General features: G+C 38.4%; 1 pseudogene; it reads left to right on the forward strand.

The window, feature by feature from the left end:
* Positions 1-514: 514 nt before the first annotated feature.
* On the forward strand, positions 515-2,878 carry LOC134734823 (NADH dehydrogenase [ubiquinone] iron-sulfur protein 5-like; annotated as a pseudogene).
* The last annotated feature ends 16,660 nt before the right edge of the window (positions 2,879-19,538 follow it).

A 19,538-nucleotide genomic window follows, 5' to 3' on the forward strand; every position in this document is an offset into this window, starting at 1 on the left:
ATGGCACTATCCAGGGTGGATGGAGGCTATCAGAAGGAGGCTGTCCTGGCCTGGGTACTTTCAGAAAAGTTCCCCAGCTGAACCTGCTATGTTCTAACCCAGATGAAAACTGCAAGAGGCCCCTCTCCAAGCCCTCTCCAAGAGGCCCACCCTCACAAGCTGTCTCACGTTCTGGAGGCTTTTCATGTTGTAGATATTACCTGACAGTTACAAAGTTCAATGAGAGAACTGTTTTCCTCCATCTGGGTAACAAGGCACCTGATCATTAATTTGGGGGCAGCATTATTGTGCTGTCTGTGGTCAACTAAAATCTGTAAATTTTTTTTTCTTACTGAAACCAAGATTAGAGTAAGTCATCCCCTTTAGGCTTGTCTATATTAAATGTATCTAATTGGGGTACATTATTCCTGTGTGTTGAGCTCTTTGTCAAAATGGATTTAGCAATCTAACATATTAGTGAACTATTCTTTTCAGGTTTGTGTCATATAAAAATTTGAAAAGTAGAATCGTCCTGAAGCAGCAGCCAGAGAAGAGACAAGGGCACGAGCATCAGAACGCCATGCCTTTCTTGGATGTGCAGAAAAGGTCTGGCCTTAACATAGATCGGTGGTTGACAATCCAAAGTGCTGAACAGCCCTACAAGATTCCTGCTCACTGCCACCCTTTTGAAAAAGAATGGATAGAATGTGCACATGGAATTGGTGGTATTTGGGCAGAGAAAGAGTGCAAAATAGAATATGATTATTTCATAGAGTGTATACTTTGAAACGACGAGACATTTGAGTACCATCAGGAAGCAGTGGGATAAGCTGATAAAGGAAGGGAAGTACACCCCTCCACCTCATCACATGGGCAAGGGGGAGCCTCGGCCCCTAAGCAGAGTCCCACAGTGCTGGGACTACAGGTATGAGCCACTGCACCCAGCTGTTATAAAATAGTTTTCAGCTTTATTTCCTTCTCTAAAAAATTGGGATAGTAATACCAATCTCTCTGTTGCCCAGGCTGGAGTGCAGTGGCACAATCATGGCTTACTGCAGCCTCAACCTCCTGGGCTTAAGCAATCCTACCTCAGCCTGCCACGCAGTTGTGACTTCAGGTGCACATCACCATGCCCAACTAATTTTTGTATTTTTAGCAGAGACGAGGTTTTGCCATCTTGAAACCAGGCTAGTCTCAAACTCCTGGGCTCAAGTGATCTGCACACTAGGATTACAAGTATGAGCCACCGCACCCAGCCCCTTTACAAGGATTTTAACCTTGGTTAGCTTAGTGACCTCAGTGACCTCAGCCTCTCTAAACCTCAGGTTTCTCATCTGCAAAATGGGACAGTAATCGTTCCTCAACTTGAATCTCAGCTTCATCACTTCTAGCTATACAGCCTTGGGTAGATGCTTAACCTCTCTGTGTCTTAATTTATTCATCTGCAAAACGGCACAACAATAGTATCTACTTCATAAGGCTATAGAGAGGAATAAATGAGTTAATATATGCAAAATAATTAAACCATGTATGGCTTACAGTTAACCTTCAACAAATCACAGCTATTATTTACCCACTCTTCACAATGGAGATTATATAACCTGCCCTATCTATTTTATAGGACTCTTAGAAGAATCATATAATGTGGTGAATGAAGAATTATTTTCCAAATTGAAACTCCAACTGAATATTAGCTAGTATTTGTATCAGGCATAAATTCACAAAGCTTTTGTATAAACTTAGAATTTAATATTTCTAGTTTGTGTAGTTAGCTCATTTACCAAGCATGTTTGGGCACTTGCAATGAATTCCAAAATGATTTGATAAAAATTTTACATATGTATTGCAAATACATACTAAGACATTTATATTTTCAGAAAACTTCAGGAACAAATCAAAAGTTGTAAATTTTGAAACAATTTTTTTAATGACCTCCCTTTCAGGGCTTCAACGTTGAAAGCAAACAACTGATTCTGATTTTGTTTCTGTTTTCCTGATTATACCTAAAATTGTTTTTAATTGACTTTACTTACTAACCTTAGAAAAACGAAATCATTGGTGCACAGAAAGTAACACCTCTGAGATTCCAAAACCACTGCCAGCAGAGATCTTTTGCTAGCCATCATTACCTGAAACGTCTTCTAAAACATGACTTTGAGTTGCACTTTTAAAATCACTCTTGCTATGTTTTTTTTTTTTTCGAGACGGAGTCTCGCTCTGTCACCCAGGCTGGAGTGCAGTGGTGCAATCTCGGCTCACTGCAAGCTCCGCCTCCTGGGTTCACGCCATTCTCCTGCCTCAGCCTCTCAAAGTAGCTGGGACTACAGGCGCCCGCCACCACGCCCGGCTAATTTTTTGTATTTTTTTTAGTAGAGACGGGGTTTCACCATGGTCTTGATCTCCTGACCTCGTGATCCGCCCGCCTCGGCCTCCCAAAGTGCTGGGATTACAAGTGTGAGCCACCACGCCCGGCCGACTGTAGAAGCTTGCTATGTTTTAAGCTTCTACAATGAATTTCTCTGTGTTTGCTGTTTAATAAACAGTATTTTGAATTCATGTTTGAATTCCCTTTAGAATTTCAACAAAAAACCAACTACATTAGTTGGTTGTTTGTTTTGCTTTCTCTTCTTCTGTTTCACATACACAGTTCAAAAGCAAAAATTCCACCAATACAACTAAAATTCATGTGGGCTAATATTATCAAATTATTATACATATAGAATGGCTTTTCTAAACTTAGCAAAAAAAGGAAGTCTTGTATCAAATCATCTTTAAAGGACTTGTTTTCATTTTTTGTCATAGTACCCAACCAATGAAAAGTCATGCTGTTGCAAAATTTATTGGATTTACTGAACTGTGTCTTCAAAGAAAAGGTTGCTTTATGAAGGAAAGGAACTAGCTTTTCTTTTTCCTGATCAGAAGATTATCTAGTTTGAAGTGAACTGTTATCTCAAAATAAATGAGAAGCAGCAATATAAGCTAAGTGAAAACCCAGGAGACAATGCTTGCTTTGAACTGAAAGTGGAGGCAGCATTATACAATGTGTAAATGCCTGGCAAGACCATCAGACACGGGTCTCTTTCATCGCAATGAAGCATGGTAAATTCACACCCTATTTGATAACCACCAAAGCCTCAAAAAAGGAAATTTGTTTTCAGATGCTCCGGGGTGTCAATGATGCCCTTAATTTCACAGAAACCAAAAAAAAAAAAAAAAAAAGCTATGAGACAAAGCTTTTTTGTTGTCTGTCAGTTGTACAAGTCCAGTTACATTGCTCAAAATTATCTCCTAGTAGATTACAAATAATAATAATCAACTGGTCATTGGGAAAGGAAGTAGGTATTTAAAGACCCCTTAAGTGGACAATTTAAAGCAAAGAGCAATCATAAAGACTCATAAAGACAAAAGGCTCATAAATACTTTTTTTTTTAACCACAGAAGGTAGGTATTTGAAACATTTAGTCTACTTTTTAAACAATTTTCACATAGTCACTCTCGGGTCACCTATTGCTAGAAAATGAAGGTTTAGACTACCTTAGATTAAAGACGGATTGCGTCATTTAGATTTGCCAACCCTTTACTACGGTAAGAATAAGACTAGTTATTCTTGAAAAGGAAGGAAAAGAAGAGAAAAATCATAGCTACTCCAAATCCATATATCCTGCTTCTTCCTATAGCCATTATAAGAGCCTGCCTTTTAAACTGCTGAAGTTATCCTCAAAAGTTAGATCATGTGGCTTTACCAAAAAAAAAAGTCTTTAAAATTGTCTTTTTCTCTTATAAAGGCAAAATGCCCATTGAAAAAAGAATCCTATGGCTCCATTCCCCCCCAAAAAAGGAGATAGTATCCTGAATGCAGAATATATCCACTCCAAAGCTTAAACTGGAATAACTTTGAAATTTTCCCCAAATAACTTTTCAAAGAAAGAAGAAAAGCTAGAATTACATATACACTCCTCAGTAAACAAGAGAATAATCTTTCTGCTGAAGGTAAAAATGCTCTGTGATTGGGTCCAATTTAAACTTGGACTTCCAACAACATTTTGCCTCCAGGAAATAATATGTTAAAATGGAAAGAATGCCAATTTAAGACATCAACATTTAATTCTCATTACCAAAATTATAATCATAGGAGGGACAGCTTCTAAAATTAGAACCCAAAATAACTATTGAGCTGAACTCATCTTCAAAGGCAGTACTAAGCATTTAATTAGGCTATTTCTGCAAGGAAAGAGCTGGTAAATCAATATAATCTAAGAAGCTTTTGGCCAGGGCAAGGGAAGAGTGATCACAATTGCTTGCCACACGTTTACTCTTCAGGCCTTTTTGGGGGGAAGTTCCACTAAAGAACAATACAATCATAGGGGAAGGAGCAGAGAGAATTTTTTTAATGGAAAAATTCTGGCTTCAGGACACTATTTTATGTATTGAAGATATATAAACCTTCTTTGGAAATTCTCCCTAACAATATAGTTTGAGCTTCATACCTTTGATAAATGGCTGTTTTTTCTCCAACCTATTAAACAGAGAGAACAGGATGACCTGAACATTCATGGTTTTAAAGTACAGCACGTGAATCTGTGAAAGTTAGCAGCTTTTCTGATTTGATTCACTATAGCACAAAGAGGAACTGGCTTACATTGCAACCAGAGGAAAATATTTTTAACTTTAAATAACTCACTTAGCTTTTTCTCATTTTTACTGTTTGTAAAACAAAAGAGTTAGGTTTAATATTTGCTAATCTTGGCCGGGAGCGATGGCTCACGCCTGTAATCCCAGCACTTTGGGAGGCTGAGACGGGCAGATCACGAGGTCAGGAGATCGATACCATCCTGGCTAACACAGTGAAACCCCGTCTCTACTAAAAATACAAAAAAATTAGCCGGGCGTGGTGGCGGGTGCCTGTAGTCCCAGCTACTCGGGAGGCTGAGGCAGGAGAATGGCATGAACCTGGGAGGCGGAGCTTGCAGTGAGCCGAGATTGCACCACTGAACTCCAGCCTGGGAGACAGAACGAGACTTCGACTCAAAAAAAAAAAAAATTTTGCTAATCTTGTTTGCTCATACGAGTTTGGCCTATATATATGATATATATCATATATGTGTGTATTATATAAAGCAAATATATAGATAGATAAAGAAAAAATTATTCTGACACTTATTAAAACAGTAAGAAAGACTTTATTCAAGGCTATTGCAATAGGTGTCAAGACTATTACAGCAGAGGTGAGAGATCAGACTCAACTCACTGATTGTATAGCAAAAACAAATGGAAATTTATAGCCATCAATCAAAATAAGGAGGTTAATGAATGAAAAGTTACTAAGAGGAGATATGAAGAGTAGGGGTGATTTTTTGCTACACCAACCTAACAGGATTTTTGCTGAAGGCAGATCGGGGTGATCAGATATTAAGAATTTGATCAGATTTTAGCCTGGGAAATTCTCCCTAACCTGACTCAGCAGGATTCTTGCTACGAGTGAGCTATGCAGACCCAACAAAAACAGGGACCAAGGTCAACACCTAGTAGAGAAGAGGGCTCAGAGGAGCATGACTAAAGTTTGGTCAGGGAGAGAGTCTTTGTCAGTTCTTCTTGTTCGAAGAAAGAAGAGACATTTTTCTTTCCTCTGAACAATATAAATTTAATCTATACTTTTTTTTTTTTTTGAGACAGAGTCTCACTCTGTCACCCAGGCTGGAGTACAGTGGCCCGATCTCGGCTCACTGCAAACTCCGCCTCCCAGGTTCACGCCATTCTCCTGCCTCAGCCTCCCGGTAGCTGGGACTGCAGGCACCTGCCACCATGCCCGGCTAATTTTTTGTATTTTTAGTAGAGATGGGGTTTCACCGTGTTATCCAGGATGGTCTCGATCTCCTGACCTCATGATCCTCCCACCTCGGCCTCCCAAAGTGCTGGGATTACAGGCGTGAGCCACCACGCCCGGCCTATACTTCTTTTGTTCATTAAGCACCAGCTAAACCATCTGTTGGGACTTGGTAGTAAAAAATATTTGCTGGATAGCACAAACCATCAGACACTTAATGAGGAGAAATTCTATGAAAATAAAAAGAAAAAACAAGATTAGTGGTTGGAGCAGTCTACAAGCCCAGTTTCTAAGTCCATAGTGCAACCAGTCAAAAAAATTTCTAGATGTTGGGCTTTAGATGGTAAAGTGAGGACAGAAGTGATGATCCAGCAGATTTCCTGGTTTGAAGTTTGAACGTCTTTGGTGGTACCACAGACATCAGTGTCATAGCCAGGGTTATATCCCAAGCAGAGCATGGGAGAGTCTAACTTCAGCTCACCAGGCTTTTTGGATAGTCCCAATAAGGATCTGAGCAGTCAGGTTTGGATTCTGCCATAAGCCTTTCCGTGCATCTCTGAAACAGTTCCTTTTTATTGAAAACAAAGCATTCTGACCTGTAGCTGATTGCAAGCACTTTCAGGAAAGCATCAGAATAAAATAATAACTATCTATGATGACTTAGATAAGACTTGCAGTGGCCATAGTTAAAGAGTTAATGAGAGTTCATTTGACAAGGAAATTTGGTTATTTCTGTAGCATACAACATTTCAGAATAATACCTGGGTTGTGACTAATAAAATTGTACTGACTAGACATATGATAGACAGCTAGGTTATTGACAAGTTTCTAAGAACTATACAATTTCTAACATATTTGTATTAATATCATGTATCCACACAAATATGAATGGTTAACCTAGGGAAGAATAAGAATCTCTTCTTATTTGACAATGTTTCTCATGCAATTTAACATATACAATAAACCTCATTTTTTAAAAAATATTTCTCCTTTTGCAAGGTGAAAGAATAAATCCTTTGAGACTTTCCAGGGACCCTATGTAAAAACTCAAAATTATTAGGATTTTATTTGAGGAAAGAAGTATATCAAAACTGTCAAAAGTCTTGAACTCTTGACTAAATAAGATCCTAAGTCACTGTGAAACAGTACTTAACTACCTATTTAACCAAAGTGACAATACAAGACTTCAAAAGTAACTATAGGAGGTAATACGATTGTAAAAATATCTTAGTTCTTTTATTTTATTTATTTATTTATTTTTATTTATTTATTTATTTAGACAAGGTCTCTCACTGTCACCAGTCTAGAGTGCAGTGGTGGGATCTTGGCTCACTGCAACCTCCGCCTCCCAGGTTCAAGCAATTCTTCTGCCACTGCCTCCCAAGTAACTGGGATTACAGGCACCCACCACTACACCTGGCTAATTTTGTATTGTTAGTAGAGATAGGGTTTCACCATGTTGGCCAGGCTGGTCTCAAACTCCTGACCTCAAGTGATCCGCCCTCCTCAGCCTCCCAAAGTGCTGGGATTACAGGCGTGAGCCACTGCGCCTGACCAATCTTAGCTCTTTTAAAAGTGAGAAACTTGGCCGGGCGCCGTGGCTTACGCCTGTAATCCCAGCACTTTGGGAGGCTGAGGTGGGCAGATCATCTGAGGTCAGCCTGACCAACATGGTGAAACCCTGTCTCTACTAAAAATATAAAATTAGCCGGGTGTGGTGGTGCATGCCTGTAGTCCTAGCTACTCAGGAGGCTGAGGAAGGAGAATTGCTTGAAGCCAAGAGGTGGAGGTTGTAGTGAGCCGAGATTGCGCCATTGCACTCCAGCCTGGGCCACAGAGCGAAACTCCCTCTCAGAAAAAAAAAAAAAAAAGGCAGATCACCCCGATCTGCCTTCAGCAAAAATCCTGTTAGATTGGTGTAGCAAAAAATCCCCCCTACCCTTCATATCTCCTCTTAGTAACTTTTCATTCATTGACCTCCTTATTTTGATTGATGGCTATAAATTTCCATTTGTTTATGCTATACAATCAGACACTTGGTTCTCTTAAATAGTCAAGGGCATGATAAAAGTTAACAAAAAACACGAGAAATTATTCTGATAAGGCACAAAATGTTTGTTTCCTAGGTAGATTACTCAAAAGGTAGAGAAAAACCTTTTATAATATAATATTAAGAGCAGACCAATATTCTAAAAAAACTTCATCCAAGAAAACCTTATAAATAAGTCCATCAAATTTTAGTTTGACCTTATGAGATCACTTTTCCCCAGCTTCCTTTTCTGTAAACCTTCTACAACTTAATAATAAATTTAAACTTATTTTTATCAGTCAGTGTTTTAGTAATTTATCTTATAAATTAATAATAAATATTTATCACATAATTTACTTTAGCATAGGTCAAAGATTGCACATTACTAAAATGATATTGGAAACTATTTTTAGTTTATAGATACTATAAAACATAATTATGTTCAAAAGTCTCCTCATAAAACTTTTATTCCACTTATGTCAACTTAATACATGTTCTTAAAAAATTATGCTTAGATTGTTCATGAAAATTTTATGAGACATTAAACAAAGCTAGTCATCATTTTGAGTCATTTCCCTGTTAACTATTTTTATAGTACATGCATGTTAGGAAAGAATCAAAATAATCACAATAGAAAAAATCCTTAAAAATTAAATACATGTGCCTATGTTTTATTTACTACTATGCTTTGATATATATATTGAGCCATTTATATTCATTTTTACTGCATCTTTACTTGTCCACTTGTTCTTAGGTTGAATTTATAGTTTTTATAATCTTAAATATCTAGTAGCTATAATATCACCTTATTTGACTGGTAAACCCAAGTAGGATAAAAATATGTGCTCATATTATACTTTATTCTGATAACTCAGGAAGCATACCTATTTTTATTAAACCAACAAAACCAAACTAGTTGTATTAGTCCATTTTACATTGCTATAAAGGAATACCTGAGGCTGGGTAATTTATAAAGAAAAGAGGTTTATTTTGGCTCACAGTTCTGCAGACTGCACAAGAAACATAGTGCTGACATCTGCTTCTGGTGAGGCCTCAGGAAGCTTCCACTCAAGGTGAAAGGGAAGGGGAGCCAGCATGTCAGATGATGAGAGAGGGAGCAAGAGAGAGGAGAGGTCCCAGTCTTTTTAACAATCAGATCTTGGGTGAACTCATTATTGTGGTAAGGGCACCAACCCATTCGTGAGGGATCTGTTCACATGACCAAACACCTCCCGCCAAACTCCAACTCCAACACTGGGGGCCACATTTCAACATAAGATTTTGAAAGGGACAAATATCCAAACTATATCAGTAGTCGTACTCAAATCACTTAAATTTGAAAAACATTTGGGTTACTTTCCATATTTCTTGAGTTGTAAGAATATTTCATTTCTAATACATAATTACTTAGCCTTCAGCCAATTTTTTTAAGGAATTTACTTAGCCTTCAGCCAGTTTTTTTAAGGAATTTTATAAATAAACTTGCTAATACCATCAGGAGGGAGAAAAATATCACATGTACATAACCTACCTACATGCACATATAAACATACAGGCAGACACAAATGGAGACGTCAGACATTTCATTCTAAAATTTTAGGCACAATGCAGGTAAACACAATAATACAAAACTTACTGGTTTATGTATGATAGTTGGCTCTCATCTTTTTCTGAATTGTGTTTTTGGCAAATGAAACAAATTAAGATGACCTGCCTAATATGACAACTAGTTCTTTTTACCACTATTTATAGAGGAAACTCTTAAGATTTTCATTTGCTTTGATATGCAATCTTATGGAGGCTGTAGACTAAATTTTGGGTATTGGACCTTTTGGAAATACCAAGTGATTGGTTGTTTCCAAAGTCCATCTGAGGGGGTAAAATATTGAGCCTGCTTTAAATTAGCCTTTTTTTCTCTCTCTCTCTTTTAAGCTTCAGGTGGTTGTGTTGGGGGCTCCTAAATCCCTTGAGAGCCCCCTATGGGGACAAGGGACCTAAAGTTCAAGTGATTGTAGGGAGTTGAGGAGCTGGACTGGAGAGGGAAAAGTCTGGCAGGAGCACACAGAGAAATAGAGGATGTAGGGTCTTTAAAGAGGGGCATATCAAAGGATTCAAGAAAGCTGATGGGAAGATCGAAGGTAGTAAAGGAGAAAAAGAAGAAAAGAGAAGAGGTCTTAAATGAGCTTAAATGTGGGTAGGTAATAAGTGAATGAAGTTCCAAATTATCCTTAACGAAATTATGCCAACAAGAAAGGAAGCAGACAGAGTTGGTGGAGCATATCATTAGGAGGGTTTGAGGAGGTGGTTGAGTTTTAGTAGACTGAGAATTTCCTATGGGAGAAACAGGATGAAATAGAACAGAGAAGCCTCAAAAAGAGAAAAAAAAAAATTTTCTAGCCGAGGAGTCAAGGAGTGAATCTCCACTTGAAATAAGGAGCCAGGAAGAACTTCCAGCCCAGGAGATAACCTTTCAGACACAGATAGCATACTCAGAATCTTAAGAATCAAAACCTGTCCTTTCTGTGCTTCAGTGGTCAGTGGTCTGGAGCACTGGCTCCAGAGGGGGACTCACTAAGGCTTCCTGAAAGACATCAAAGATGTGCAGTTGGGGTCTTGAGTGAGAGACCTGGGGGTTCAATCAGCAATCTGATCCCATCCAAGTTTGGGCATTGTAACTGTTAAAGAAAATCTCAGCCAGACAGTAGTTAGAGAAGTTAAAACAGATTTTATTAATAAAATATTGCAATAGGAGAAAAGAGACTATACGATAGAACTGAATATAGCAAAGACAAATGGAGATTCACAGCCAACAAGCAGAATGAGGAGGTCAGTGAATGGAAAATTACTACAAGAAGTCATCAAGGGTGGAAGGATTCTTTCTAAACCAATTTAACAAAATTATTGCTGAAGGCAAGCAAGAGTGATAAGATATCAAGGTTGGGGGATGAATAACTTGATCGGATATAGAGGGTGAGACTTTCTCCCTAAATTGATTCAGCAGGATTCTTGCTACAAGTGGGCTATGCAAACCCAGCAAAGACAGGGACCAAAGTCAAGGCCCAGTAGAGAAGAGGGCTCAGAGGAGCCTGACTAAAGTTTGGTCAGGGAGTCTTTGTCAATATGTAGATTGGGGCACTAAGGCAGACAGGAGATTGGAATTAAAAGAAGCAACAACTACACTTCAGCATTAGAAACACATCAGGATGCCTCCATATGAGAGGTGGCAGACAAAGCAAATGTTTTTTCAAGCACCTGAACAGAGGACAAAAATTTGAGCTAATTCAGAAGTCTAAACTGGATGCAGAACTGAATCCATTGAAGTCTGAAATCACAGCTAACTAAGCAACAGCACAGCAGTGTCAGGGAACAGAAAAGTGTTCCTGTTCTGATAGTTAATGGGTTCAAAAGGAAGTCTGAGGGGTGTTGAAAGATAAATTTATGCACATTAACATTTTAAAGAGTTTGGTTGAGTAGACAATGATCTACGAATCAGGTGGCTCCAACCAGAAGTGTTTGAGAGGCTCAGCCCAAGGGCACAAGAGGAAGGCTTTTATGATCAGAAACAAGGCCAAGAAATTATTCAATTGGTTAAAGTGCAACAGCAACCTGATTTCCATCATTCCACTAGGAAGTCACTAGTTAGAGGTTAGTGATTTCTGATTGGTTAAGCTTAAGTTTTGTTTCTCTAGAATAGTTATACTGAGTTGGGTTTCAGTTTGCTGAAGTAGAAACCCAGAGCCCTGGAGCTGCTTCAATCTAATGCTCTCCCAATTAATTTAAGGCCATGATGGAAACTTTTTTATTTTTTATTTTTTGAGACAGGATCTCACTCTGTTGCCCAGGCCAGGGTTCAGTGGTACAATTAATCATCACTCAGGCTGGAGTGCAGTGGTACAATCATGGCTCACTCCAGTCTTGACCCCCTGGGCTCAAGCAAGCCTCCCACTTCAGCCCTTGAGCAGCTGGGACACAGGTGCATGCCACCACACCAGCTAATTTTTAATTTTTTTTTTTTAGAGATGGATCTCACTATGTTGCCCAGGCTGGTCTCAAAATCCCAGACTTGGCTGGGCAGAGTGGCTCACTCCTGTAATCCCAGCACTTTGGGAGGCTGAGGAGGGTGGATCACGAGGTCAAGAGATTGAGACCACCTTGGCCAACACGGTGAAACCCCGTCTCTACTAAAAACACAAAAAATTAGTTGGGCGTGCTGATGCGTGCCTGTAGTCCCAGCTACTTGGGAGGCTGAGGCAGGAGAATCACTTGAACCTGGGAGGCAGAGGTTGCAGTGAGCCAAAATCATGCCACTGCACTCCAGCCTGGTGACAGAGTGAGACTCTGTCTGAAAAAATAAAAAAATAAAATCCTAGGCTCAAGTGATCCACCTGCCTTAGCCTCCCAAAGTGCCGGGGTTACAGGCGTAAACTGCCACACCAAGCCTGAAGGAAACTTTTGCTATCTTTTCTATGTTCTGTGAAAAAAAAAAAAAAAAAAAAGATCAAAAGCTCTTAAGATTACTTCTGGGCAGAGATTAGATGAAGGGAGGAGGCTAAACAGCCTCCACTCTGTCCCTGCACTTAGACCTTCCCCCTTTCCCAGCCACATTCTCCTACTTCTGATATCCGTCCCACCTCCAGGTCTGCCCCTAGGGGCCGCTGTCACAGAGAAATAGCTGTGGTTGTGTTTCTTATATGACTTCTTTGGAGTTACTGGTAAATGAGGACAAATGTAGAGTGCAGCTCACTGGGTGGCAAATGCTGCATCTTGAGCCAGATTCACCGGAAATAAATCAGTCCCCAACTTCATGCTACACCTGATTTGAAACACAAATTCCAGCTTTAGCAGTCTTAAAATTGTACTTGTCATGGGCCTTCAAGGACTGTCTAGTCCAGAGTTACTCAAACCCTATTGAGCACAAGAATTACTGGGCTACTTTTCAAAATTGCAAATTAATAACTCCTACTCCCAGAAATTCTGATTAGGTCAGCCTTGGTTGGTACTCTGGAATATGCATTTGTAATAAGACTTCCAGGAATACACATTTTTAAGAAGGCTTCCAGGAGATTTGGATGTGTTCTCTGAGAAATCCTGCCTAGTTAAAATGACAAATGTCAAAAACTCCTTTGAATTCCAATAATCTGTTATCTAGATCAAATTGAAAGTATTAGACCTATTACAGGACAGTGCAAAATGGAGGAGTAAAAAATCACATGAGAATGAATCCAACTAGGATATCTCTAAACCATGAAAATGTGGGAATACAATTTACTTATAAACCTCTTTTATAAAATGAAAGTTTTGAGAGTTTTTCTTAAACCGAAACCTCTTGCCATAATTGCAGGGAAGGAATGTGGTTGCAAAGCCAACAATTGAGACCTCTACTATGTACCACGAGAGTAAGGTTCCTGATCCACCACAGCCAAATGTATTTTTCAACTCCCCAAATTAAGACAATCTATAAAGAAATGTTCATTTATTAGCAACTTGTGTTTGACAGTTTATTTCATGTCAGCCTCCAGCTTTCCTTTGCAAGCTTATTTGCATAATGTGTTATTATGTCTAAATGGAAAACTAAATGCCTCCATGTGGTCTTTAAATGACAAGTGCTTGTCAGCTTCATGCAATATTCAGAAGTAATAGATCCAAATCACAACAGCACTCACTGAGATGTTAAAAAAAACTTGTTGTGTATCCTTCCTTGACAAATTTACACTTTGGTACAGAATTGTCAATTAGACATTCCATGTGTTAAACAGTTTAGTTCAACTGTGAAGGAATTTACTGTAGCTTTATTCTACAGTGTTCTAAGTAATTACAATTCACATTACAATTTTTTTTCATTATTTCAAAGCAGCTCAAGAAATAATCTCCAAATGACCTTGGCAAGATAGCTCCAAGAACTTCCGTTTAATTATTTTAGAATATATGAGAGTTTATGATAATGTTTTTAGGAACTCTGAAAAATCCATTGTGGGAATCTAAAAATGTTTTGGCCTTAAACTTCATGTTTTAGGATCAGCAAAATGGTGCTAATTTTTGGTATTTAACAAGAAACACACTATTCTAAAGGAGTTTTTACTGCATCAGGTTTTTTTCCCCACATATATTTAGAATAGTTCTCATTTTAACATACTGATTTAACATTAACATTTAATTTAACATTCACACCAACAACTGAATCCATGAAACTTCCTCCATGTAACTCACTGAAAAGAAGTAATTTTGTCTCAAGGGCCTTTTTCACTGGGAGACAGCAGAGAAGAGAATGTAGCTACAAAATACACATTAATGCAGCTTCTCCAGCTCCATGCTGTCTTCCTCCCCTCCCACTTGGATGGTGCTGCAAGAAGAGCTCAAGCCTGAGGTTGTGGATGACTCTTAGTAAACCCAGTCCTGGAAGATTCCTATAAAAGAGAAACATGCAAAGGTAATAGAGGCTTAGGACCCCTGGGTTAGAGAGCCCAAGGATCTTGGCTAAGATCCTTGGGGAGACAAGATTGACCTAGACTCTAAAGAACTGTCAAAGGAGGAGGCCTGGTTTAATCTACATGCATCACTCAGACCCTCTCCATAAACTGAATGGCCAGGAATGCAATGAGAAAACTGACAGTCTGACTGATTTCCCCAGCAGATCCCTCAGGACTTAGTTGATTTGGGACTTTGAGTGATGAGAGTCTGCACCCCAAGTGCCAGTTGGTGGGAAATGTGCTTTGAGGGCTGTTTGACCCTCATCCTGACCCTAGGAAGTGATGATGTATTCAATAGGTTTTGTTTGGAAGGTCTGGAGACTGGTGATGGATGGCAAATGAGTGGGCAGAAGCTGACCTCAGAATAACAACGAGGACTCAGTGAATCCAAATAATAGCCTATTGAAGTCAGTTCCTAAGAGACTCAAAATGTAGCCACACAGAAAGAATTCAAAACAGTTGTGATGAAAAGTAAGCAGTTGGAGAGACTGATTTATAAAGGAGGAAAATAATGGATCCAGAACTGTGGGAATTATGGTGCGTTAAATACAGAAGGTACCTTCAAAATATGTTAGTCCAGTCTGCTTATTTCACAGATAACAAAAGAGAGGTCCAGAAAAGCGAGTTACACAATGACTTACCCAGCTTCTTAACAGCAGAGTTGGACCTGGATTTGGATCATGTAGTCAACGGTTGTGGTTGCTTTTACCATGCCTTGTTGGTGAAAATATCAGGTTACCCAGGCCCTCTCCAATGCTTTAGTCATAAATTAAAATAGACTTAATGGACAGACAATAAATCCAATCCTGTCTCATTTACTGTCCAAGATGTTCTTGGCAGTTTATATTCTCTTGTTATTTTATTAATATTAATATTATCTGTTATAAACATAGTATCAACAAAAAACGGTCTATTCCAAATGGTGAGTGAAATTGCTCTTTTTTCAGAATCTTGTCAAACGCATCTGATTACAGTACATATCTGCTCTATTCTCCCTTTAGCAGAACAAGAACGTAAGATTAATGTGTTAAAAAATTAGCCAAAAAATCAATAGTTATTTTTTTGCACCCACTTTACTCATTCATTCAACAGAAACATATTTCGACCTATTACATGCCAGGCATTGTTCTAGACACTGGAGATACAGCAGTGAATAAAACATGAGGCATCTCTACATTTATAGTCTTTATGCTCTAGAGAAAGAGACAGTGAGTACACAAAATAATTAATAATATAATATCAGGGTCGGGCATAGTGGCTCATGCCTGTAATCCCAGCACTTTGGGAGGCTGACGTGGGTGGACTGCTTGAGCCCAGGAGTTTGAGACCAGCCTGGACAACATGGCAAAACCCCGTCTCTACAAAAAAATACAAAAATTAGCCAGGTGTGGTGGTGTATGCCCGTAGTCCCAGCTACTTTGGAGGCTGAGGAGGGAGGATGGCTTGAGCCCAGGAGGCAGAGGTTGCAGTGAGCCAACTTCACACCACTGCACTCCAACCTGAGTGACAAAGTGAGACCCTGTCTCTAAAATAAAATAAAATAATCTCAGAAGTCATAAAAGTAGAAAAATGAAGCCAACTAAGTGTACAGGAGCACTGCTCTATTTTGTGATGACTACTCCTTAAATTATTTGGCTATAAAAGCAAGTCTAACACATTGAAGAGTTTCAGAGATCTAAAACTGCATTTCACACTATGTGTCCTGTATAATATTAATTCTGTCAGATAATAATAAGTGTTTTATGCAAAAAAAAAAAATCCTATGGCCAAATAGCCTCATGAAATCTTAAAGTAAAATAAATGTATTTCTGTAAAGTTCTTCAGAGGATATAGAATGCTACTATGTACTGGAGCTTTATAATGTAAGAATATTAGAATATTACATGGAGCATTTCCCTGTTTTGACTGTAGAATTTACTAAACAAATTGTCTGCAGAAAGCATTTGGGCAAAAAACTGAGTACTGTCGATTTTGATAAAATAGGGGTTGTAGCTGTATATCTGCAAATACCTGTGCTGTATAGACAAATCTTTAGTGACCCAAATATCCACTGTGTTTAATGACATGGAGGATTCAATGCTGAATTTAAAGAAGTGATTGAGGCATCCTACTTTGAGTGTTGCTATCTGAGGAAACACCTGTTGCACGTCTGCACTAAGGTAAAAAACATGTTCTTTTTAATTGCAGAATATATAGTTAACCTATAAAAGCATGAGATAGACATTGGAAAAAGGAAAGCTTCTATGGTCCATATAAAATGTTTACATTTGTCTGGATCTCGTACAAGCCAGTGTCTATAAAGACATCAACTAACTAAGTCTATCTTGGTGACACATAGTATAAATGTCTGATAAATGATACACAATAGATATGAGGAAAAAAATGAATGAATCAATCAATTAACAAGGGTATGACACAGCATTCCATATCACCATGCTTACCTTCTCCTGGAGTAAACATGCTGCAATATTCTTTTTTTATGATTGAGACTAAATTCATCTAACATCAAATTTACCACTTTAAAGTATACAATTCAATGGCATTTAGTATATTCAACATGTTATATAACCATCATCTCTATGAAGTTCCAAAATATTTTTGTTACTCCGAAAGGACAATCCATACCCATCAAGCAGTTCCTCCTCATTCTTTCTTGCTCCTAGTCCCTGGCAACAACCAATCTGTTTTCTATCTCTATGGATTTTACCTATTCTAGATATTGCATGAACGGAAACATTCAATATATAGTCTTATCTGTCTGGCTTCTCATGCTTAGCATGTTTTCGTGTATCAATACTTTATCCCTTTCTATGGATGAATAATACTCCATTGTATGTATATACTACAATTTGTTCATCCAGTCCTTCACTAATAGATATTTGACCTGTTTCTTCCTTTTGGCTGTTGTGAATAGGGCTGCTATGAACATGCATATACATGGATTTAAGTAAGTCCTTTCCATTATTTTGGATATCTACCTTGGAGTGAATTGGCTGCATCATTTGGAAATTCTATGTTAAACTTTTTGAGCAACCACTAGCAATACTCTTGATAACAAAAAAAGAAAGAAAAGAAATCAGAATCCCAAAGCCTAGCTAAAATCCTGCTATTGCCCATTTAGAAAGAAAAATAAATAGAGTGAGTCTGAGACAAAACTCTTAAGTAGGTAATTGTCTTTGCATTTCCCTTCTTTTGGGCCTGTGGTTTGTTTTGTTGTTGTGTTGTTTGAGACCGAGTCTTACTCTGTTGTTGTTGCATTCTTTGAGACAGAGTCTTGCTCTGTTGCCCAGGCTGGAGTGCAGTGGTGTGATCTCGGCTCACTGCAACCTCTGCCTCCCCGGTTCAAGTGATTCTCCTGCCTCAGCTTCCCGAGTAGCTGGGACTGACTACAGGCATATGCCACCACACCCAGCTAATTTTTGTATTTTTAGTAGAGACAGGGTTTCGCCATGTTGACAAAGCCATTCTCAAACTCCTGACCTCAAGTGAACCGCCTGCCTCGGCCTCCCTAAATGCTGGGATTACAGGTGTGAGCCACCGCACTGGGTCTGGCATGTGTTTTACTTTCCCATAATTCATTCATTCTTTCCAATTTAGTAGTCCCGTGTTTTCTCCCCACCCCATCCCCAACAAATCTTCCCTTCATTTACACATTACCGTCAATTTAAGTTGCTATGTTACTTATTTGTGTTATCACTACTCTCGCTAGCCTATAAGATCCTTGAGAATAGGGACTTTTCCTGCTTACTGCTATTTTCCAAAGACCTTAGGTGATGACTGGCACATAGTGGGTGCTTAGTAAATATCCATGGCCTAATTTCTCTAATTATGGAACATAAATAGCTTGTGCTTGTTAAAACAACTTTAGGCATCAAGAAACTGTTGAACATCTACACTAAAGTGAAAAAATGTTCTTTTTAATTATAAAATATATAGTCAACTATACAGGTGTCTAGGTGGGAGATAGTTATTTAAAGGGGAAGTAATCCAATACATAACCTAGGCAGCCATTTACCCTGTGCACAAGGAGACACTGCAGCCCCCTCTGGGGAAGAACAGCCATCCAGTTCTACTCCTAATAATCTGCAGCAGTCAATTGCAAAGTTTGGAATCTTCTAAGTTTGATTTAAAGAAGAAATGATGGAGCCTGCTATTCTCTAAAGTGACAGTGATTTATATGTGTAGCTCCCCAGGTATCACACAGAAAATGAACCCCAGGATGTCTGAAGCTAACAGAAATAAAAAGCTTTCTAATGCATCTGTACATAAGCTATCAACTAGACTTAATTACCTGGAGAGATGGCAATCAGCCTGTTTTTCAAGTAAAAGAAAAGTGAAAGGTAATACAAAATTATATAAATACTGCTATTCATTTTTTAATTTATTGTAAAACTGGGGAGAGAACAAATACAATCCTTCACCCTTCTTGGGCATCCTTATTTGGAAATAATCATGCATGTAAAGATTGGTTGCAACCTTCAAGGCAACGGTGGTGGATTTCAATGGTTGATAAGGTCCAGTGGTAATAAAATGAAGCAAGACCCTCAAGACAACTTGGTGGGGGGCAATTATGACCCATTACTGTGTGAATCACACACTGTGATTAAACTCGTAGGAGGCACTCAGCATCCGCACTTGTTGTGAAAAGGGTCCTGATTAGCATTTGTACTATGCATTTTGGTAATCAGAAATCATTATAGAGAATGCAACATTAAATGAAGGAATACGGCAATCTCCCATGCATTAAATAGGCTAATTTTTAAAAAGAAATGACTTTATATCTAAAGCAAATAACATCATTTCTTTTCCTACAAAGCATTAACACTTGGTCAGATGCTCTTTACTATATTTCTATAAGTATTGCCCCAGCGAACATTTGATTAGCAAATTCTCCACTCTGCATGATATAGAGGCTGTTTTCATTTAAATGTTGATATGTAAGAGCTATTTTTGCTATGTGTCCTTAGTCTTGTAGAGAGCTAAATGATGAATTAAACTAGCCAGAGATAGAAACAGCAAGTTTTAAATTCTTAAATTATCCCAACAAATTAGGTCAAGATTCAAGAAGGCTTCTGACAGAGGCATAAGGAATATTTTCATTCCATAAAATATTAACAATGATGAAAGCTGCTGATATAATAGTTTTGGCATGTTTTGACATTTGATCTATTTTTACTTCAAGAGATTTGCATCTACCCATTGTATTATAGTCTTAGACAATTGTATCTTACTATTTTGT

The sequence above is a fragment of the Symphalangus syndactylus genome, chromosome 12 (assembly GCF_028878055.3).
Source record: "Symphalangus syndactylus isolate Jambi chromosome 12, NHGRI_mSymSyn1-v2.1_pri, whole genome shotgun sequence".
In the NCBI taxonomy this organism is placed as follows: domain Eukaryota; kingdom Metazoa; phylum Chordata; class Mammalia; order Primates; family Hylobatidae; genus Symphalangus; species Symphalangus syndactylus.